General features: G+C 53.0%; 1 protein-coding gene across 4 annotated transcripts in view; it reads right to left on the reverse strand.

Annotated features, from left to right (window-relative positions):
• The window catches only part of LOC117010897 (C-C motif chemokine 21-like), a 37,690-nt gene extending 20,238 nt beyond the window's left edge, over positions 1-17,452 (reverse strand). For all 4 annotated transcript variants that reach the window (XM_033085972.1, XM_033085971.1, XM_033085970.1 and 1 more), the window contains exon 1: positions 17,295-17,452. The gene's annotated coding sequence lies outside the window, so the exon portion shown is untranslated. The remainder of the gene's footprint in view (positions 1-17,294) is intronic.
• Positions 17,453-23,901: the final 6,449 nt, after the last annotated feature.

Here is a 23,901-nt window from a genome sequence, read left to right on the forward strand (position 1 = left end):
GAGACTGGTGTGCTGCCTTCATAGGCGCTCAGACACCATAGATTTGGCCCATGACAATATTCATCAAGCCCATTTGCCATGTTGAAGCTGCAGGGCCAGGCCAGAGAGCTGTAAGCAGGTCTCCCTCACTCTGTTTGGCCATGGCAAATAGTCAAACTCCCCACAGTAACTGTGATTATGAGCTCTCTCATGGGTGCAACACTCAGTTTCCATGACAAACCCTCCACAGAAGAAGAAACATCAGGTAAAACTTTGCCTAGTATGTCACAAGGAAATCCTACAAAAGGCAGCTAGGACACAGCTTTCCCAGGGAAGGAGAGCTGGTGTCATTTGTGGAGATGGGAATATATTTCTAAATCCCCAGAAAGCCCGAGGCTCCTCAGGTGGTGCCATCAGGTCAGAGCTCAGGATGAACCTGACACAAATGTCCATTGTACCCCTGTGCTCCCAAATCATGAGCAACTTCTCACTCCACAGGACAAAGTTGTCCTGGAAAGAGGATCTTACCTAGAAGATGGTGAGGAAGCTGCCGTCTCTTCCGAAGAAGAGCCCAAATCTTTCCTCTCTAAACTGGAAAGACGAAAGAGAAATCTGCTTTGGCCTGTCTGGTATTTCCCACAGCTCTGTCCTGATGGACTGGTGTGTTCTGTCTCCGTCCTTGTCATGTGTCTCCAGAACCTTGGCAGGCAGACGCTGTCAGGAGGTCACCCAGCTTCTGGCCCTACAGTTCTTCTCTTGCTGTAAACAGCCACTTGTGTTATCCCCAGCTCCAAAGGGAATTTCCATCCCCTCACACTGCTGCTGGAGCATCACACACTGCCAGCAGCCACCCACCAAAGTCCAGAGCTCAGCTTCTGGCTGGCTCAGTGCTTCCCCTGTGGGCTGGTGGGTGCCTCTCCTCCTCTGCCTCCCCTTAGCAAGCAGCTCAGAGTGACACACGGGGCCCTTTCCCCTTTGCTGAGGGTCATTGAGCTGATCTCAGCACACCCAGGGCTGTTGTGGGGTGTTCCTACTGGGCAGAGGGACATTCCTGTGCATTCCTGGTCTGTCTCTGGTGGCCCAGCTGTTGGGTATCTCTGAACAAGCCCAAGGGGTCCTGCACTCTGCACTGAAGGTCCAACTCCACATCTTAGGAACGGGGTCCTGTTCCTGCCTCCCCCTATGGGTCTTGCCCCAACAGCGTGGTTGCAGAGCAGACCCTACAAGTTTCAGGAGTCTGGAGGAGCTCAAGGTTGCCAAGATGAGATTCAGACCAGACTATGCCCCATGTATGCCACCAGTAACTGATTGTGGTTGTAATCAGGACGGGAATTTTGTGCTCCTAGGAAGATCACAAGGGCCATGGCCCTAATTCCCATCTGCGCAGGGCTCTGTTCCAGTGCTGAAGGTCTCTGTGAGAGTTGCCAGCATTGCAAAACAGCCTCCCTGGAGGGAGAGCGGGAAGATGTACACACTAGCAACAGAGGGCTGTGTACCACTGCAGTGTCAAAAGCTTTGGGGATGTTCCTGCTCTCTCTGAATTCACCCTGTGCTCCCACCTCTGGAAGCAGGACTGCCAAGGAGTCCTGCAAGCCCAGAGCCTGTTCCCCTTGCATGCCAGCTGCCCAGAGTAAGGACATTTGCACTAAAATCCTGGGAAACCGAACTTGTCTTCCCTCCTCACTGCACAATGTAGCATCCCTCCATGTTACAACAGCCAAAGCTTCGTGGCCAGAGATGGAAACTCAGTGTTGGAGAGAAAATCCAGAACAGAAGAGGCAAGGAGAAGAGTTCAGAACATCTTCTGCTGCTTCTGGATGGGCATGGACAGAGGGCATGGCTGTCTCTGATACTGCCAGTGTTGTGGGGTTTAGAGCTCCAGATCAGGAGCACCCCTCCTGGGGTTTAGAGCTCCAGATCAGGAGCACCCCTCCCTCCCTCCCCAGTTGTCTCATGCCTTCAGAATCAGGAAACATGCTTTTTTGGCAGCATCATTTCCTTTGGAGCGCTACCCATGTCTCCCCTTCCAAACAGCAGGACCACAGCAGCACCACATCTGGCCTTGCCAGAGGGGTGACAGCACTCAGGACAAGGAAATGAAGATGAAACCCCCAGCACAGCCACACCCCAGTCTGACAGGGTACCCTGAACACACCTGGCATGAGAGACTCCCTCCCTGCTGCTGCAGAAGGTGTGTGACCACCTCAGCTGCCTCACCCTGTGCCAGAACAGTGCCAGCACATGTAAAGATTGGTCAGATTTGGGGAGCAGGATTTGGAGCACAAGTGCAAAGGTGCTTGAAAACACACAAGACACTTCACTCTCAAAAGAGGGAGGCTGGTACAGAGAGATGTCCAACCTCCCACCTCTGCCTGTCTCCAGCTTCTCATGAAAGTGAACTCTGTTCAGGGGACCCCAGCAGGACCCCAACACACCACCATCAAACCCATGACACTAATCCAATCTCCTCCCAGTCTCTCATGAAGTGCCTTTTCACCTTCCATCCCCATGATGTTAGTTTCTCTCTGCCTGGGATAATAGATTTTCCTGGAAACTAATGAAATTTCCAATTGCCCACATATCACAGGGAACTAAAAAATGAAGTATTTCTTAGGAATAATGAGCCTGAGTTGAGTGTCCAGCTGAGATCGCACACAGTCACTTTGGCAATAGCTCTTCAAAGATAAGGGTAATGCTCCAAACATCCAAGCAGCTCTTGGAGGTCAAGTTGTTCTCCCTTCCCACTTGATGTTATCTGCCTTGGGATCTGCTGGGTCACACAGAGACTTCCAGACAAAAACTCTGTCTTATTTAAAAAGTTTTGATTTCCAGAGACAGCTTGGGTGAGGCACTTGCCTCACCAGACACGTGCAACATCTTTCTAGTAACCCCTGTACCCCTGTCAAGCACTGGCATAACATCTTCTAAATCTTCTGGAAATTCCCGCTGTCCTGAGACTCGGCTGATGCCTGTCCTCATCATGTTTTGCTGAAGTAAACATTTTATGTATGCTAAAGAAAGTGATGTGGGGTGTTAGAAGAGCTTTTCTCACGTGAATGCAGGCTGTCTCTGGCATTGTACCCCCAAATCTCCCTTTAAGGGCCTCCCTGAAACACTGATGGGTTCATCCACCTCCACCATAGTCCCTGGACTGTGAGACACTCCAGAGTGGCCTTAGGCTTGCCAAAAAGACATGACTGCAGAAGGTTTCAGCTTCTAGACCTGCAGCCCAGGCCCACCCCAAGCCCACTGGGGAATCAGACCCTTGTGGGTCTCCATGGAGGCAGCGACACCTTGTGCCCCAAAGCCATCACAGTGCTCTGTGATCTGCCCTGTGCAGGGCTAAGACTGAGGAGCCCATTGGTCTCCTCCAGCTTTAAATACCAACCCATTTAACCCATTCAAGCAGAAGCCCTGACAAACAAGAAACAAGGGGAGATGTGGTGCCCACACCTTCTTCTGTCCTCACTTCCCAGCCAGGGCTCTCTTGCCCCTCCATGGGTGCCAGAACATCTGCTGGGCAAACACACTACCTGCCCCCTTCTCCCACTCCAAGGATGCCCCCATAAAGAGCTGTCCTTCCAGTCCCGAGGCACTAAACTCTACACTGCAATTTCTGGGAAGCTTTGGATCTCACATATGTTTGTCCCACTTCTCCGGCTCGCCAGCTGCCCAGCTGTTCCTTTCCATTTGAGCTAATCACAGAGATTAAGGCAAAGACCCAGCCTGGAAGGTTTGCAAACATTTACAGCCTGTTTCTGCAAGCAGCTTTTGCAGTCATACTCGGGCACAAAAGCACATGGGCTAATAAACACTGTGGCATCTGTGAAGGGAATTCCCAGGAAAGGCTCGGTGCTAACTCAGGCACGTTAGCCACCAGCCTGGGGACACTGCAAACCATAGGGTGAGCAGGCACATCCCCCTCAAAGGGAGACAGCAAGGCTGGGGGAAAGGTGGCCAGAGCTGTCAGAATGGATTAATGTCCATAACACATCTCCCCAGAAGCCCCAGTGTCCCCCCAGCACTCTGCCTAGCTGTCCCCTCCATCCTCCCAAGCACATTAGCACACTCACCCCTCAGGGATGGGGCAGCCCACCATCCTGCAGGGCTCAGTGGAGCTAGCAGGGCAGAGAGGAGCCTCCATCACAGTCCTTCCAGACTGGTTGCCCTGTCCTTGTGCCTGGAAGCAGTAGATGCTGCCTGGAGCTGTTCATTATTCGATTAGGAGCCTTCTTCAAACCTTTGTGGCCCAAAGAGCCCAAGCCAACACCACGGAGAAGCCATCCTGCATCTGTCCAGCTGTGTGCTGCAGCTTCTGCAGCCTCCCTCTGAGTCAAAGCCTCTGTCCCTGTCAAAGAAAACAGGCTGTCCTCTCTCTATTCAACAAGCTCGAGAGTTCACTCTGGATCCCCAGATCATCTGTACTTTAGTCACTCCATAGAGCAAGCAGCTCGCAGCTGGCCTCGCTGTGATTGCACGCAGAAAGAAGGGAGTGCAGCCATCTGGGGTTCCTGATGGACTACAGAATAGCATGAACAGCAGAGAAACGTGAGCCCTGAGTCCTGAGAAACAGACACAAGGGTGAGAGGAGATAGGTGCTCCTGTAAGAGGGGCTTGTTGTTGAAATGTGATGTCTTCCCCCAGCACGGTGCAGAAGGTCCCCTGGTATTGCTGTTTTTGGGGCGAGGGAGACATTTATTAGGGCAGTTTGCCTGAAAGAGTGTGACAGTGGGATAAAATGCTCTGCCCTGATGCCCATGTGCTTTGGGGACACAGAGTGGCTGATGTACTGACACCAGAGCAGGAGCAGAGCTCACAACCCATTTCCTGCCAGCGCAGGGACCCGAACAAGCCAGACAAGCTCCAGGCATGTCGAAAGGGGAGGTCTGTCCTTCCCTCCTTCCTGTCCCTGCCACCAGCCCCCTCACTCTCCCCAAGGCCAGCACAACACAAGGCTGGGGGAATTTACATTTGGCCTTGATTGCAGCCATGCCAGGACCTCCCCTGCCTGCCCGTGGGTAGACGTGAAGGCCAGCAACAGGCAGTGCTTGTGCTGTTGCCACACACGAAGCTCAGGCTGAGCACAGCCAGATTTTGGCAGGGCACAAGGTGACCAGAGATCTTGATGACCCAGATGCAAGGACCCTGAGTGCCCCATCTGTGTCAGATACAGAAGATCCCATCCCCTCCCCAGCTTGTCCAGCTGTTCCCAGTGTGATGTCTTCCAGGCATGAGAACCCAAAGTTTTGCCGGTAATACAAACAGAACAACTTGGACTCAAAACATGGTCAGTTCAACCAGAAACATAGATCAGATTTAGAGGGGAGATTTTGAGACAAACAGCTTAATTAATTAAACCAAAGAACACAATCAGAGGAAAAAACATTAAAAGTCCTTGCAATTGTTTTTTTTTCTATTTTTCTTGTTTTCTTTTTCTTTTTAAGTAAGAATGTTCCTGAAAGCCATATGGGTAAAAGTTGAAAAACATGGGTTTTCGAGTCAGGAAAGCTGCTAGAGGAGCCACTGAGGACCCCAAAATAGCCAGGGGACAACTGGGAACCCACAACACTGAAGAATGCTCTCTCCCTGTGCCATGGAAAGGTAGATGACAGCTTCTTGCTAGCTGGGAGGACAAAATCATCCCAGAGAATCACAGGGACATGATCAGACAGAGTAGTTTTTTGGGTTACTAACTGTCCATGGATGAGGGGTAAGCAAGAATAAAAGTAGACGGTGGAGAGCACACAGACACGACTTCCCAACTTCGTGACCTTTGCGGCTCTTGGGAAGAGACAAACTTCAGTGGCCTTCCTGTTTTTCCCTTTTTCCTGCTGGTTTCTCCATAGCTGCAGCCCCTGGTCTCTCAGCCAAGAAACCAGGGATCACCTGTAGCTTCAGAAGGCTCTCTTGCATTGATTCCTCCTCTTTTGTTACTGCAGAGTGGTGGTGGTGCCCTGAAGTGATGCTCAGGATGCAGTGGCACCACTGTAACATCCCTACATGTGCTGGCAGATTGTCTGCATGCTCTGGCCTCTGAGCCAGGCCAGCTAATGCCAAGCTAAGTGCATGGGGGTGAGCAGAGCCAAGGACCATCCTCGAGGGATGGGGGAATGTGGCCACTCCATCCAGGGATGAGAGAGCTCGGCCCAAGGCTCTCCCTGCCAGCTGGCCGCCGTGCCTGGTGGCTTTGTTGTGCACATTTAATCACCTCATCCAGACACGGCAGTTCCTCCATTAATCACCAATGAACACGGGTCCCACCAGATGCTGAGACAGCCCAGACATCTTCCTTGCCCTGTGCACCCCACCATTCCTGATTTACAACCTCCTTCCTCTGAGGCGTAGGCGTAACCTCACGCCCCTCTCCATTCCTGATGCAGACGTCAGCATCCCACTGCTTTTTCCCCTAGAAGGTAGTTCTGGCTGCCAGCACCCAAGCAAGTCAGCCCCCAGCCCTGCTCAGGACCCTGAGCCCCACATCACTCTCACAGCCTTGTCCCACAGCTCTCTGCATGAGGCCAAAGCATTTGCAAGTGCTTTCCAAGCAGCTCCATTAATTTCTCCTCTCCCATCTCCTTTGGAGCTGGCAGAAGAGCATGCTGGATGAGTCCAAATCCAGAAGGGTATGATGGAAATTTGCTTTATTTCTTATCCAGCTTGTCTGACTCCTTATGCTGTTTGGTCCTGCTTTTCTCCACCAGTTCCAAGAGTCTTGCACTCCAAGTAGGTCCTTGCCAAGGGCAATTCTCCTCCAGTCTCAGGGACTGGTGGTAGAGCAGGCTGTCCTCCCACCAAGATTCCAGCTTTTCCCTACCTCTCCTTCAGGGTCATGCTGCACAGACCACTTTCAGTTGCTGACCTCCCCAGTCTCCTTCCTACACCTTCACAGACTGGCAAATCCATCTCAGAAACTCACAGACCAAAGAAAGACTCAAATCCAACCTTCCATACCGAACAGGGGGAGCAGTGGGATCAGGGAATCACAGAATCACTGTGGTTGGACCAGGCTGCACAGGATGACCATCATCTAACATCCTGACATCATCTGAGCTGGAGATCCTTCCAGCTCTCCAGGGCCCTCCTCAAGCTCATGACTGTACCCATGGGGGTAATTTTCCTGTGATACAAGTCAGATCACTCTCTCTCATGTCCCTCACTGTTCCCCTCCATTGAACATTTGGCTCCATTTTCTCAATAATCCACCCACAGATGCTGGGGAGCTGCTCTTGGGTCTCCCCCAAAACATCTTTTCTCACAGGTGGACCAGCCCAGCTCCCCAGCTTCTCTTTAGGGCAGGAGATCCAGGCCAAGCCATTTTAGTGGCTTCTGCTGAACTCATTTCAGTTTATCAATGTTTCTCCTGTACTGAGCAAGCTGGAATCTGAACACATTACTCAGACGTGGCATCATGAGAGGTCAGCAAGGGAGAGCAATCACTTCCTGAGATCAGCACGAAATAGTTGAGACCTTCTGCCTTTTAGCAGCTCAGTAGTGTTGCCAAAACTATTGTTCTGGCAGCCTCAAAATGATGGTCAACTTTTGTGTGTTCAAAGAACCTGTGAGTGATGCCCAGCATAACTGCAGCTCCGTATTTCTGTGTTGCCCAAAAATTCATAGGGCAAAGCAGTGGAGGAGGCCTTTTGCAGACAACAGATTCAGAAGAGAACCAGGTTTCCTGCCTCTTTGGATGTCTAAGGGAATGAAGCAGCTGCAGGCTACATTCTCCTCCAGCCTGAGGGAGCTATCAGATGAGCTTCTCACTGCCCCAGGTCTCACTGGTGGCTGTGTAGATGCCCAGTCCTTGCAGCATTTTAGCTTCTTGCTTGTCTCCTTGTGCCTGCAGATTTCATCTACAATCATTTAATATTCATTTCCCATCATGCTGAACGTCATCAGGTCCAGAGCTGGTCCTGGAGGAATATCCTGGCAGGTGTCACTTCCTCACAGATGGCTGCTTGTGCCTACTGTCCTGAGCCACCTCGTTCTCCCCAACTCAGGGCATCTCCAAACTTTCACAGGGACTCCCACCTCCACTGCATTTTCTAGGGTACCTGGAATACCTTTCATAGCACAGGATAATGGTAGAAATGGCTGTAAAAAGCTGTGGAATTGATAAAGTAAGTTGGAAGTTGTTCTGGAGACCTGTTTTTGAAGCAAATTGGCGAGAAGCAGCAGTTAAGCACCATTAGGATGTTTTCGTTGTAGGGGACAATTCTGCAGATTTGTGGTCAAACCTGCAAAGGGCTACAGAACAGAGAAGCCCCATTAAAATCCATGCACACCAAAAAGAGTTGCTGTCTCCCAGCAGCAAGACACAGGGTAGACCCATCCCAAGGGAGAAGTGATCTCTGTCCACAAACTTCTCATCACAAGAATGGAGGAGGCAGAAGTGGAGAGCCAGACAAAGGGGTCCCCTTCCCATGGGATGTGTTCCTATCACCCTTTAAAACCTCATGTGGGATTTTCATTTTCTTTGCTCTACTCTGCTCCTGCTTTTCCCAGAAAGAGGAAGCAGCCAGTCTTCTTTCAAGACGTTGTAGTAAGAGCAGTGTCATCTCTGTGGGCATGACTCACATGAAGGATGTTCTGTGCTTCAGGGAACATGGATGCCTGAGCAGAGAGATATCCAGTAGAGGTCTGTCAGCTCCAGCACCTCCTGGGAGCACCAGGGAAATTCCAGTTGTAAAAGAAATAAAGACTATTGCAGTTAAGATCCCTAAGCTCATTTTACAGGGCTCTTGGGTACAATTTATGTAGGCAGCTACTTTTGAAATATTTGCCCTTGGTGTATGTCTTCTAGCATCCCCTATAGGGCCTGATAAACTGAAAAATATTTCACAGTCCTCCTTACTTTTTCCCAAACACTGAATACAGACATTGCTTTCCTTTCTGCATCTTGCATAACAGCATTTTCTTTCTTTTGAGAAATAAATTTAGAAGATGAGTATGTGTTTTTGCAGTATCTCTTCATCATCATCATTGCTGTGGTCAGCCATGCGTATTTCCCAGAAGCATTCACAGCTTTATGCTTCTCAACTTCCCATTTGCATCTGCTCATGCCAAGCAGCTCTGGCAGGTACTGCCCCTTTTTTGCTGAGCACATTAACTACTCCATGTGACCCACAATGACAGTTCCAGTCCCTCCAGTCCAGTGCCACCTACACTGTCCAGCCTCAAGGGGTTTTGCAGCCATGCAGAGATCCCAGGGAGCAGGCAGACCCCAGCTCTGCAGGGGCTTCTCTCCCTGGGTCAGGTCTACATTGCTCAGACTCTCAGGGGAGTGAGGCTCAGCTGCGCTCCACGGGAGTGGGGGGAAGAGCAGGACAAATTTTGGAACAGCAAGGGCAGAGGTGCCTGGTGCCTCAGGCTGAGGCAGCAGCCCCTCTGCAGACAGAGCAGAGGAAGCACTGCCATGATAATCACCAGGCACTGAGTGGGCAGGGGATGCAGCCCAGGGCATGAGTCAGCCTTGCAGGGACGCTGACGTGCCACCTGCTCCGGCTTAGCCAGGCATCGTGGACCCTGGGGCCAGTCACCCCTGCAGGAATTTGGGCAGCAGCCAGAGCAAACTCTCCATGAACCACTGCACTGCTCCAGAAAGGTACACAGCTTCAAGTCCAGCCTTTTTCCTGCTCTGTGCTTGCTGCTTGTCTCCTGGCTCAGCTCCAGATTTGAGAGGACAACAGACACAGTAGCATGAGTCTGACTCCTGTCCTCAGCTGTGCATGAGCATGGTGGGATGGGTCTGATGGTCATGTTCCTTGGGAAGGACCAAAACTGGTCCTGCTGCAGGTTCTGCTGCCTTGCAGGCTGCATTGAGAGGGGCTGGGAGGACCAGAGACAAACGAGGAGACCCTAGGCAACTTCTCCTCCATCCAGGAGAAGTATCTCACATGCAGTGCTCCCCAGTGATAGTCACAGCTCTTGAAGCTCCACTGCCTGGCGTGCAGCCCCAAATCTCTCAGTCCTGAAGGGCTTGGGGTCAGTCAGGACCTGCAGGTCATTGGCTATGCCTGGAGAGCCCAGCCAGCATCCTTGTGTCACAGCCAGCAGGCTGGGAGGGGAGAGTCCAGGTCGGGGGCACTCACAGAAAGGCCATCAGCCTTCTTTGGCAGGATCAAAGCTCATCCTCTTGCCAGTTCTGCTACCGCTCCTGCTGCCTTATTGGCCAGGCTGGAAAGGGCTGGGGGACAGCCCATGGACAAAATGAGAGTGCACAGGGACTCTTCCTTGTGCCAAGGCAGACCCCATCTGGGCAAAGGAAGCTCTCACACACAATACTCCCCAGCACTGGCTCCTGTCTGTCACACACAGAGCAGCATGGCCCTCCCAGGCAGGGGTCTTGCCTCCCCACAACCCCACAGAAGCAATAGCCCCCCCTCCACAAATTGTGGCAGGGAGCCTGCCAGCCATAGCAGATGGCACCTCTTCCCTTGCTAATGAGTCGGCAGGATTTAATTCCTACCTCCCATTAGCACTCATTAGAGTGTCACTTGGCCACTCTTCCTTGTCTATCACATCTCTGCGGCTTTGGCATCAAGATGTTAATCCAGGGCCACCTCTGGGGTGGCCACCATCCTCCCAGCCGCCCTCGGAAGGTTGCTGCCTCACTGTGCCCCAAGTGGTGAGGTGTGGGTCTTAAGTGGGTCTCAAGAGGGGGCAGGAAGAGATCAGCACACTGACATCCATGGATAGATATGGTCTTAACCTACAGACCAGGTCTGGACTCAGGGCTTTCCCATGGTGTCCCCACCCTCCCTGAAATCCCACCGCCCCACTGGAGGCACAGAATCTCAGGAATATGCAGCCAGACCTACCACAACTTGTTAGGGGACAGAAGTAGGTTACTTTCTGCCATGCATAGAAATGATGTGATGCATATTCATCAGTTATGGTTGTGCAGAGATTACAACAGTCACATAAATTGCAGGTTTAGGGATCATCAGCTCCACTCCATGACTTTTTCAGGGCTTCCTCCCTTGAAAAAGAGATGGAAATTGGAGTCATCGCATGAAAAATAAAGGTCAGAGCTTTAAGTGATGTCTTAGAAAAGTACTGTTTACCGTACATGTTTTGCATCCCTCAGGTGAACAATTCAATGATCATAAGCCTCATCTTATATTTAAAATTATATTTATCAGCTATAATCACTGTCAATACACTTTTATTCTCAAAAATCATTTTACTGAACTATTCACAGATACGATGGAAACAAATTGAATTTGAAGCCCTGCCTCACAGGATCGATGCTAAGCAGGTCGCTGCATCTGTTTACAAAGGGAAAATATTCTTTCATGCAGCTGCCTTTGAGCATAGTAAAGCCCAGGGAGCTTAAAAGCTTTGAAAAGTGGAGCGGATTTGGGGATTGATGCTCTGCAATCACCCATGAAGGCAGGAGCTTGGGGCAAAGCTGTCCCAGGGTATCCACTACTGCCCTCGATTCCCTGTTGAATGAGGCTTGCCACCTCCAGAGCCGCTTGTCACAAGCCTGCTCATGCCACTGGCTTCAAATTCTGCCCCAGCCACTTGTCACCAGCCCACCCATGTCACGGTCTCTCCAGTGTTCCTCCTTGCCAGCCTTGCCATGTGACGCTGGATCCCTCAGAAGTGTTGACAGCGTGGTAATGGCTTCACCCAGCAGTGACACCACTCCCACAAAACACCCAGTGCAGAGATACCTGTGATAACCCCAAAATTATTTGGGTTCCTCTCGACCAAAGGGTATTAAGTTAACCTTGGGGGGGAAATGTGCCTATCCATGACAGATGCATCTCATCTGAAACACCAAATTTTGGACACAGAAAGGAAAAAGGACTGAGAAAACACTGATGTGAGCACTCTCAGTGCAACACAGACTTTGGGCAGTCAGCCCCTGGAAAATACTGATTTCTGCTGCCTGCATCCTCAAAGAGCTCCAGCACTGTCAGCTGCACATGGTCAGCCAAGCTGCTGACCACTCACTTTTTCACACTTTCAACTACAGTTGAAGCAATTTTCAACCCCGAAAGCAGTACAGCAACCGAAATATTACTGTCTTTCAGTTGGAGAGTGACTGCACAGCAACCCAGAGTAACTGGAGGCATTTCAGTATTCCTGTGTTATCATACAAAAAACTCCCAGGCTCTTCACAGCCAAAATTTTCATTAATTTTTCATCCAAAAGACAAGTTAATATCCTAGTATAAAGATCCTTTTTCCCCCAAATGTGTCATTCGAGCTGTACAGGACTTAGGAAAGGCTATGTATTTCCCAAGCAGGTGCTCCAAGTGCCTTGGGATAACACTACAGTTCCTTTATTGCTCCTGCAGTAACCCCTGTATGACCATCTGTATTTTCACCTCCTGGTATCAACAGAGGAAGCTGAGGGAGAGCCACTCTTAGGAGCAATTCAAGAACAGCTTCCGTGATCTGTGCATCTCCCCCAGTGCCAAGCAGCAGGGATAATAACTTCCCTCAATCTGCTGGACACTTTCCTCCTAATGTAGTCCAGGATGTGGTTTCCCTTTTCCACGACCAGAGTGCTCTCTTGGCTCTCGTTCAGCCCAGCATCCACGATAACACACAGGTCTTTCCCACCATTGCTGCTCCGTGCTCTGCTCCCTGCCCGGGCTCATCGCACCTCAGGGCTGCACTTTGCATCCTCCTTGATGAATTTCAGGGTCTTGGTGTACACATTTATCTAATCCCTTTGCACTGAGGCTGTGTCAGGTGTCAGCCACCCTCTGTCTAGTGGCACCTGATGCTTTGCTGAAGGTTCATTCCCTGTGGATATCCCTGTGGCTGATGGAAAGCCCTGTGTCAGCCTCCAGGTGCACCAGTCATTACTGACCGTCCACCAGCTGTCAAGCTGTTGGTGGTGACCCTTGGAGTCCAGCACAGCTTTCCCTTGGGAAATCCTTGCTTGCCCTTCGCACACTGAGAAATGGTTTCTGAGATGCTGCCCCATAATGGGTCTTACAGGAATTCCAACTTCCTGTCCTGATCCTCACCAGGTCACGTCTCTCTCCTCTCCAGAGAGCACAGAGCCCTTTGACTCCTGCACGGATAATCCCCGCTCCCCAGCCTCCTCCTGAACCCATATTGCAACAGAAATCACAACAGAAAATGGGGGTCAGGGATCATAGGCTGTCTCTGTGCCCCTCTGCTCTGGCTGAGCTCAGGCAGTATGTCCCAGGCAGACAGCAACACCCTAAAATCTCCTTCAGGATGATCCATCTCCAGAACAGAATAAAGATTTGGGTGCTCCAGCTGCGACGTTTCCGCACAGGCTGGAGCTTTGCATCCCAAAAGCAGCCTCAGCTAGTTTTATACAAAGACGTTAACGAAATTCAGGATATCTTGGTTTTGAAAGCACTGCATAATTGCAAGCTGTTATTGTCTGAAACCGCATTTGCAAGATGCAGTCTCAACAGCCAGGCAGTTTGGGGAAAAGAAGCACTTGTTCAGTGTGGGAGAAGCTCCTGCAGAGGATACAATACCCTTGCCAAGCATTCATAGGCCAACAGCTGCCCAAGCACCACAATTTTCAAGCAGAAACTTGTGGACAACATCCTCCTCAAATTACCCCCAGCTCTTGCCCTAAGCTCAGGGGTTTTCCTGTTCAATTCCTATATATGCCCTTTATCACACCCCCATCATCAGGTAGCAAAGCCAATGTTTTTTGTAAAGGGGTAGGACCACAAGGACCCCACTCTGAATTGCAACACCCAGAAAGCTCTGGCAGAGCCTTCATGCACGTTTCAAACCCACCCCTAGCACTGCTGCACACTGAGCCCTGCCATGCAAGCACTTGTGACTCCTTCTTGGCTCCTTTTCCTCATCTGCCTTGAAAAGCAGAGACAAAAACTGGGAAATGCTGGGTTTGATCAGGTGCTGGCAAAGCCACGAGGGTGAGCCTTGCTTCAGGCATAGGATTCAGTGAGGGACTAGAGCACCCCAGGAAGAATACAGTTGGGTTTTGTCATTATCTTTGTTTTTCTATTTAATCCAAAAAGCTCAGCTACTTTGGGCAGGATCCTACATCTGCTTGAGCTCTGATCAATGGCTCAGCAAGGGTTCAAGTGACAAGTTCTGTCTTTCCCTGCAGGACATCCCTCTGTCAGGAGAGGTGGCCACATGCACTCCCCATCACTGTCCTGTCACAAATAAAAATCCATGCATATCCCTTCCCTCGGTCTTATCCTCACTCATCCCAACTTTGGAGGACTTGTTAGGACATACAGAACTTAGACTGTGCCTTCTTGATATCACTCAGCCTTGGGAGATGGATTTTGCAGTGCATCCATTTTTTGTGATGTATGGGACAGTCCTGTTCAAACTCTGGCCACAGACAGGTGATCCAATATTTTTGGATGAAGAGCCAGGAGCATCCCTTGACTGACTTCAGTTTGGGACATTCCTCCTATGGCCTGTAGGTGAGTGTGGGCAGGACTTTGTGGAGTGGGTGTCCCAAGTCCTCCAGGATGCCTGAGGGATGAGGATAGCTCGGAGTCAGGCAACATCCCTGCCGAACGATGCTGTGGATGCTGCAAGTCTGCTTGTGTTCAACAGGAGGTCAGGTTATGGGGGAGAGACCCTCTGCTAAACTCAGACAGCTGCAAACTCACACAGTGGCCAGCATCCCATGCCCCTGGCCACCATTAACCTGAGGGGAGTGTGTCTGGGCTGGTGGCCAGGCCCAGCTCTGCATGGCCTGGCAGCATCAGTGTTAACTGGGCTCTGCCCCGGCCTGCCGAGAGTGCACATTTGCCTGCAGAGCTGTGTTTCCAGAACACTCCTTGCAATTACATGCCCTGCCACAGTTATTAATATTTATTAGGCTCAATTATTCATGGCCTCTTTAGGATCCTGTTGTTTAAGTCCAGCTTGAGATCTCCAGGCTAGCAATCACAAAAGTTGCTTTCCAGAGGAATTACCGTAAATCAAGCTGTTGGAAATGTTGCAAGCAGATGTAAAACTCACAGACAGAGCTGCCCAGAAAAGAGCCTCCTGTCCAGCACTCAGAGGCCCATATGTGCTACATATGAGCTTCCTGGGGTGGGATGCAGGGTTGTGGACACCACACTCCTTCTCCCCACCACCTGCACAGCGGTCACACTGACCGTCTCCTGAATCTGCAGGGGAGAACGGCCCAGGAATAATGGTTTGGAGGCTTTTCCCTGTAAAAAGGACACATGGTGAGGATGGAGAACAAAGCATGATGTTTGTGACAAAGCAGGCAGCAGCTAGGAGGCTGCAGCCTGTCCTGGTGGCTGAGGCACAACTGTGACCAGGGAAGTCCTTGTCACAGCTCCTGACTGGTGTTTGGTCCACAGTGGGGAAGCCACGGATGCAGGATCCAGGAGGGATACACCAGGGCATCCTGCCCAGCAGGCATAACCCATGGCACAGGGCATCCCACTGAGACCTCCCAGATTGCTCCATCTATGGAGCTAGCATCACACACAGCCCTGAGGGAGGGCATTTTCCTTCCTACCCTGTTGATGCCCAGATTTGCACTGTGGCAAGGTCTGGGTGAGCCCCAGAACCCGGCACTGAGCACAGCAGCCCCTGAGGGCATATGGGAGGAGGCAGCGGGTCTGCCCACACAGCATCTCCAGCAGATGAGAGCTGCCAGGGCTGCACTCTGTCAGCAGAAAGCCATCTGGGCCACTCAGAGGTGCTCAGCAAGGCTGATAAGCTAACAGTGATGGCTGAGCTGTCTCAGGCTGCTTGCAGAGCCCGAGGCAGTGCGGGCAATCCCAGAGCTTGCCCTGCAAAGCCTTGGCTACACTTCTGCTGCTGACCTCTACGTCTGCTCCCAGCCTGAGGCTCACAGCAGCCATCCCACAGACCACGGCCACTTCAGCAGCTCTTGTTGCCATAGAAATCACAGGTGGGACAGGGAACTCGCAGGGGATCCACAGGCCACGGGAAAGAGCTGCGGTGTGGGCAGGGTCCCCCAGGCCATTGGGCATGGCACAGGTCCCTGAAACCCTTCTGATGAGTGTGAGGAGACAGTTTCTGGTGGTGCTGGCTGTTGGGTCATGTGAAGATTGCATAGATGCCTGGGAGAAGAAGGAGAGAGCTCATTCCAGAGAAACAGACTTCTTCCAGCTCCTTCCCTCTACAAGCACTGCTCTCCAGAGAACTGGTCCCTCTGAGGAGCAAAGCATGGCAGGGAGGAGGTGCATGGCAGGCAGCACAGTGCATGGGGTCTTCTCCAGAGACCAAGAACCTCCTGAGGAGCCGCCTTGTTCAGCTCACAGCTGAGCCTCATCGCCAGGGTGAAGGGATGGAGCAACTCACTCAGAACAGGAACAGGGGGCCTTCAAGGGAAGCAGTCCTGCATGTTGAAGCCTTAGCAATGAAAAGGAAAAAGGGATGCCTCTGCTCCACAGCCAGGGATCCAGGCTCACATGACACTCAGGTGGGTGTCAGAGCCTGCCCAAGGGATGCTGAGGGGGAGAGGAACAGGGCAGAGGCAATCAGATCCCAGAGTAAGGCCCATCCCAAAGGACAGGATGCCAAAAAGGCCACATGTCACCCCCAAAAACTTGATTTCCTTGTGATCCTTTCTCTCTCCTGTCCCTGCCTCTTTACCATCTCCCCTGTGTACCTACAGCAGCTCCTGTCCATGCCATGGCTCTCCTTTGCCCAAAATCTGCATGTAACTAAAATCTGCTCTGCTCTGGGCTCTAGCACAGCTCAGAGTATAAAATTTTGATCAGTTAAATGGGTTTTCAGAGGAAGCTGGATGAACTGGAGAAGGAACTCCACTTCCCATCCTGGGGCAATTCCCTTGCCTGCATCATGCAGGCCACTGCTGAGAGGCTGCAGCAGGGCTGGCAGGCAAAGAAGGGCTCATGCCACACCAGTGCTGGCATGAAAAAGCAGCTCAGAGCCTGCTTTGCAGAATGGAATGGCTGATCCAGCTCACAGACAGGTCAAGCAGGGCAAAAACACAGATTCGGAAGATGAGAGGAGGGACAGGATCACAGCCAGGGAGCAGGGAAGACAGTCATCCCAGCTCCAGAGAACAGGACAGGCACATGCCAGTGGGGCCCAGTGCTCCTGGGAGTGGGGGTCCTACTCTGTGCCCTGGGATGACAGCAGGCTGGGGACAAAGAGGGGCCAGACCCTCTGAGCTGTAACGTCTGCCCCACATCACACCCCAAGCCACCTTTTTTAACCTCCTCCACCAAGCCATCCCACCAGCTGCCTGCACCACCAGCCCAGCTAGCTTTGGGGGCGATAGGTCCCCAGAGCCAGCACCCACCAGGCATCCCCCATCCCCTCAGGGTCCTGAGTACCCTCATCTCACAGCCCTCTCCTCACCTTGCTGAAGGAACCAATATAATCCCATCCCCAGTCGTGCCCCAGACAGTCTCCAGCAGGCAGGGGCAAATTTTGTTCCCCAAAAAGCCTCTGAATCCCAGCAAGAGCTGTTTTAATCAGAGCTTTCTGCCCTGCAGGGCTCAGCGTGGGGTAGTGAAAGAGGCACAGGCAGCCCTTTTACTCTCTCCCCTCCCATCAACCCTCTGTTTGGCTTCCTCTTCTCTTTTAATTCACACACCACACCACACCACCCCCCTCCACATTTCAAGCCTGCTTGGTAAATGTTTGAAAGTGAAGCTGATGTGGTTGGTATGGCAACACCAGGCTGGGGCCCTTGCCTGAAACCCCAAACACACAATTAGCTGATTAAGAGGAGAGGCAGTGGCGTGCTGGGGCTCTGATTCTCCACGGGGCTGTTCCAAATCACCCCATCAGGGGTGCTTGGAGGTTCCCAAGAGGGAAGACAGGGAGCATGCACAGCCCCTCACATGGGTAAAGGTTTTCCAGGCTTGGAGAGGGAGCTTTTTCAGGAAGCCAGTCTGCTGCAGTATGAGAACAGGGCTGATGGAGATGCCAAATGCAATGTGGAGCCACTTGCGAGCACCATGTTCCTGTCCAGATTGCAGCATCCAGGAGTCCGGGATCACTGCAGGTCACACCAGGTCCCATCTGCGTGTTAGAGCAGGACCCAGCTGTGCCCCAGGGAATTCAGCGGTCAGATCCAGCACTCAGAGCTCTCAGCTCAGAGGAGAAGATAGGAAAGGAGCTGTGTGAGAGGACAGGGACAAGAGAGGGAGAGCCACATTCCTCTGGAGCCAGATGGGATCTGCCTCCAGCCCTGAGGGCTGCCTGCTTGTCCCCAGCTCCCCAAACGGATTATGGTGCCCTTGCCAGCAGGGCAGAGGTATTTGGATTGGCTCCTCTCCTCTCCTCTCCTCTCCTCTCCTCTCCTCTCCTCTCCTCTCCTCTCCTCTCCTCTCCTCTCCTCTCCTCTCCTCTCCTCTCCTCTCCTCTCCTCTCCTCTCCTCTCCTCTCCTCTCCTCTCCTCTCCTCTCCTCTCCTCTCCTCTCCTCTCCTCTCCTCTCCTCTCCTCTCCTCTCCTCTCCTCTCCTCTCCTCTCCTCTCCTCTCCTCTCCTCTCCTCACACAGCTTCATTGCTCACGGAGTGGCTCAGGAAGGCAGCAATCATCCCAATGACAGCCCTGGTTAATGAAGTCGGCCTTCATTAGACATTTCCGTTCCACTTGAAGAGCTCCTCTGTGAGGATGCTCCACCAGCAGAGATGGAGGATGTGGGATGGGTGAGGCTGCAGGGTGACAGCCAGCCTGCTGGGCATTCCTGTGCAGCTGACTGCATGTCCTGCAAGGTGCTGTGGGGTTACAAACCCACACTCTGCACCCACACACAGTACAAGCTCAGCACTCCCCCCACCAACACAGCCTCAATCCTTCTCCCCATTCCCAGGGGTCATCCTGCTCTCCAGAGCCCATCAGTGTCCCGGGGAACAACTCCCTGCACCAGGCTCCACCATTTGACTACACCCACATCCCTGCTTAGCGAAGGAGGGTCCCTGGAGAGTTGTGGGGTCGGACTCAAATTTTCTGGGACTTACAGAAAATGGAACAGAGGGGATAAGCTGGGAGGGATTCCCACCGTCTAGAAGCTGGTTGGAGTGGTCCTGTGAAGAGGGTCATTTAGCTGATGCCTCCTAGCAAGAGTACTCCTAGATTAGAGAGCTCTAAATTGCTCATCTATTATCTGTCCAGCGGGAGCACCCTCATCTCATCAGGGCCATGCTTGGCAAGCCTCCAGCCGCAGGAACAGGATTGAAAGACCCACGGCTCCCTGCCCCAGCTGCTCTGCAGGGACTCCAAGGAAGGGCATCTCAGGATAAACACAAGCTTGGGGAACACCTTCCTGCAGATCCAAGTCCTGGAATATGTCCTCTGGGCAAGATGGGTTGCTGGCTTCCTCCCACCTCCTTCATGTGCTTGCTTCCCTCACCCCTGAACCTTCCCCCCAGCTCCCCATGGGGCATTTTGGCACTCAGACACTGTCAGACCACATCCTTCCTCTGCACTCCCTCCCCAAGTCCTAACAGTTGCCTCCATCAGCTTTTCTCCCTTACCATAGGATGAAGGCAGCTTATGGAGGAGCAATGTGGACAAATGACTGCACAAGGGAACAGGGTACTGAGCACCTCACACTCTTTCCAAGGCTCTTCAGAGCCTGCTCCTGTAGGATAAGGGGACAGCCAGACTGTGGCTGCAGAACTATAGCACAGAGCAGACAGTAGCATGCAGCTCTGGAAATGGACATGTGAGAGGATAGATGAGCTGGATCTAGGCTGGATCTACTCCTTCCAGCAGCTGGAGGAGCTGGTAGGATGCATTGCCTGCTCAGAGATGCCTGTTCAGAATATCTGGGGCCGCTATGGCTCAGCCCAGCAGATGTGGAGACATGGCAACACTCAACTCTGTACCTGGTCAGGGCCCTGGAAGGAGCTAAAAACACCCCAGGAAGCACAATGTGCTCATGCTCCAGGAGAGATTGTTGGATCAGGCTGGAGTGAGACCTCAGACCAAATTTGCAGCTCCACACAAATTGCCACACCTGGTGATTCTGCAGCTGGACTTCTGCTGTGAATCCAGACAGACCTCGATTGCAAACTCCTGTGTAACTGACAACAGACAGACAAGTTCTACTCCAGGCTTTTGTATTGGGGGATTTTTAAGTACCACAAAAGCTGTTGGGGGGAGTGGGGGGGTGGGAGGGGGCTCGGCAAAACCAGCCCTTGCACCCTGCCAGTGTAAACAGGGCTGCTCAGTAATGATGTCCAGCAACAGCTCTGCATTCTGGGATGGGAGGGAAAAACTCAGAGCACAAAAGCTCAGTTCCACAGCCGAGAGGCACACAGCCAGCATCCGCAGCGTCTTAACCTACTTTGGGTTCGCTGCTGCGTGGCTGCTGATGGGGGCCAAAGGAGGGGCGGCACCCACAGTGGGCACCATCTGGCAGCTCCTGCTTAGGGCACTTTGGCTACTGAGAGAGGGGAAAAGCCAGGATGATCCCTGTCCCCATCAGGGGACACCATCTCAAAAAACAAAGCAGGATGAGTGCAGGGAGCAGGAGCCATGGAGCAGTCACCACCCCATCATCAATTTGCAGTGGCAATGGCACTGCCGCATCACAGACACACAGCTAGTGGTGGGGGCATCGGTGGGGACAGGACTCGGAGAGGGAAGGTATCAGAGCAGCCTGGGCTTCTCCAGGATCCAGCTCCCCAAGGGAAGCAGGTTTAAACCTTCAGGGTAGGTGGCACCGTGTTGCAGTTATTGCACAGGGCTACAGCTCCTGTCCACCCTCAGGTTTGAGCTGCAGGGAGCTGGAGGGTGTGGGAATCGATGGCTGAGCTGTCAGGGTGTGGGACTACCAGAGCACAGCTGCATCAATGTAGAGGGTGAAAGGCAGTGTCAGTGATCAGGCCTTGGTGTGGGAACATGACAGACAGCCGTCAGCATCCTGCACAGCCCCTGACTGATGACCAGGAGTGTGATGGACGGCCATCAACGAGCCTGTGTGAATGTCCAGGGGCAGGAATGGATCACTGTCAGCGGACAGGAAGGGCAGCCATCAGCACATGGCCTTGGGAGGTGCTGTCTGCAGCCAGCACCAAGAGGTTTCCTGTGTGGTTGCCTGGTTGGTTTGGAGAGCAGGATCATATCTGCAACTGGGAGCAGCTCCATGGGTGAGATCCTGAGCTCCTTTCCCTGCATGGACCCCACAAATATGGGGGGCATGGGCTGTGGAGGGAGCCAGGCATGGTCTGCCTCACTCACAGGTTTGCTCTCGCACTGTTTATTTCAGGTGATGGGTGATGCTGTGCCATTCTCTGCCTGCAGCCTGACACCGCAGCCCATCAGGCAACCAGTTTTTATCCAATTTCATGCTGATTTTGGTATCATCCTTCCCTCCTGAAACAGCTGCCACGAGGGGAGTCGATGCCTCTCCTAACCCTCCCTGCAGCGCATCAACACTATTATCTCCATCAGCCAAACTTGCAATCTCCCGAAAAAAGATATCTTGCTATTTTGACAAGTTCTCTTTTCCATCACCCCCCGCTGACTGGCAGGAGCGCCGGCTCGCGCAGGCGTGCCGAGGCTGCTGCTCCTGCCAGAATTTGGGGTGCCCTCCCTCCCTGTCTCCCCATCCCAGGGCAGACCCCCGCCCCGCGCCCCCCGGCGCTGGCAGCCCGGGGCCGGGCGCAGGGCGGCTCCGGGGCCGCAGAAGCAGCCGCAGATGGTGAGCCCACACGCCGCAGCAGCCAGTGACCTACACGCGGGCGTCATGCGAGATTTCGGAGCGGGGAGAAGAGCTGACGAAAATGCACATTGCCGCTGCAGCTCAGCTCTCACCTCCGCCCCTGCAGCCCTCCTCCAGCAGACCGGCGCTGCCGGCTCCCTGTCAGGAGCTTCCCCAGCCTGTTGCCGGTTGTGCCGCTCCAGTGAGCAGCCAACCACGCTGTGGCTTTTCAGAGAGGACAGGGGATTGTGTCCTCCTCCTCCTCAAAGGGTGCGAGACGATCCTTAATCCGGCACAGGGTGTCCTTGCAGAAGCGGATGTGGGCTGTAGCTGTCATTTTGGGGGACAGCGCACCTGCCTGCAGCAGGATCCCAAGGCCTTTGGTAACTGAAGCAGCGGGGCTGGAGCTCCTCCTCGCCTCTGCTTTTCCAGGAACCACTCGGCCCCAGGACTGCCAGGGCAGGGACCTCCCCACAGAAGCACTAAAAGCTTTCACAGCCTGCCCGCACACTCCTCTCCAGTCCTCTGGGGCCAAGGTTCGTCTGTGAAGATGCTTCCCGCTGGCCTCCCTTACAGCTGGCATCCACTTTCTCCGCCCCGCAGCCATCCCAACACTTTTCCACATGTTCCCCAGGCCAAATAATGCAAACTGTGATTCACCCTAAAGGGAAGCATTCCTGAGGAAGGATGAAGCACAGAGAGGCACCTTGGGCCAGGGCAGGGCACCAAGAGGCTCCATTAAGGCTCCTGCAGCTGATGGAGTGAAGCAAGACAGGACCTGACAGCCACAAGCAGAAAACAGTCTGGCTCTGTGCATCCCCAGCCACAGACCAGCTCAGATCCCAGCACAAACCCCAGAAGCTGCCTTTCCCAGCCTCTGGATCTGTTTGCAGGTGACATGAACTATAGACAGCCTCAGCTTACTCCCAAGTGAACCATGGGAAGGGTCTGTAATGAAGATATGGGTATTGTGGGATCAGTGTCAGTGCCCATAAGTCCAGAGAGGGCTAGCACAGAGTGTGGAATAGCAGTCGAGGGTCAGGAACCTTCCCGGCACCATCATCTGGCACAAGCTTGCGGAACCTGGTCCTGTTAGGGCTGCCCTGTCCCAGTGACCTGCTCCTGGGGATGCAGAGAACTCCCGGGGTGTTGGATGCTGCATCCACCATAGGTTTTTTTAGGGTGTAGAAGACCTTAGGGATAGTGCTGCCCATCTTCCAGATGCCAGGAAACTTCAGTCATCAAATGGCTCTTAATCCCAGATCTGCCACTCCGTGCTCCCCATACCTCTGCATGGGAAATGTGACATCCCTACCTCTCCAGTGCTGCTCACTGCTGTCCACACATGCACTGTTCTGTGGGGCTGGCAGCCCCAGACCTGGCAGGACCCCCCCACTGGAGGGGCTGGCAGGGACAGGATGTCAGGCTAGGATGAGGGGCTGTTTCTTCCAGGCAGTATCCTGGGAACAGGAACAGTGCAGTGGGGCTGAGCAGAGCTTCCCTATGCCCTAGTCAGAACAGGACCTGCTGTGTCCAGCCTGGCCAAGGATCAGGGCAGCCCTGCAGCACACCACTGCCCAGACCCCTCTGCTCTCCCCTTCAGCACAAATCCCAAGACTGGATGGAAGCTGCATCTTGGAGGGTTCAGAGTCTGTTTCACTCTAGATCATCCCCATGCAGACCTGTCTGATCCTGAAGGGGAAAGCACAGCCCCTCACCAGTAAGGTGTAAGAGGGCTGAGTGACCATCTCCCAGGCTGATGTGGGGCAGCTGGGGATGCATGTGGACCAGATGCTCTGCCTTCGGAGGCATTGCATTAGAGCTCTGCCCTTCTCTCCCCACCAGCATCCTCTTTCCTGCCCCATCACCTCCTTCAAATCCACATGAACCCCCAGCCCTGCTGCAGTCCTGTGTTGTCCATCGAGGTGATATGTCAAGTCCTGGGGACTAGAAGAACAAGACCCCCAGTTTTGCATTGAACTGGGCACACAGGGCTGCACGTAGCCAGCAGCCACCATCCCCCTGCTGCACCACAGTGTGGGAAGGACAGCCTGCCTGCAACACTGACCAGCAGGGATGGGGTTAAAGCAGGTGCAGGTAGTCTGTGACTGGGACACACTGGTCTGGGGAAGACCCCACAGCGGGGGCAGATGAGACCTTTGCTTATCCTTGGATGCAGTCCCACCTCTGTAATCCTTGAGGTTTTTTCTGAGAAAGGCGGTTCAACCCAGGGGGCCAAAGGAGATGCAGGGAAAGCTTTCATTGGTATCTTCCAGCACACGTCAGCCCGGTTAAAAAAAATCTT

The sequence above is a fragment of the Catharus ustulatus genome, chromosome Z, assembly GCF_009819885.2.
Source record: "Catharus ustulatus isolate bCatUst1 chromosome Z, bCatUst1.pri.v2, whole genome shotgun sequence".
Taxonomy (NCBI): Eukaryota; Metazoa; Chordata; class Aves; order Passeriformes; family Turdidae; genus Catharus; species Catharus ustulatus.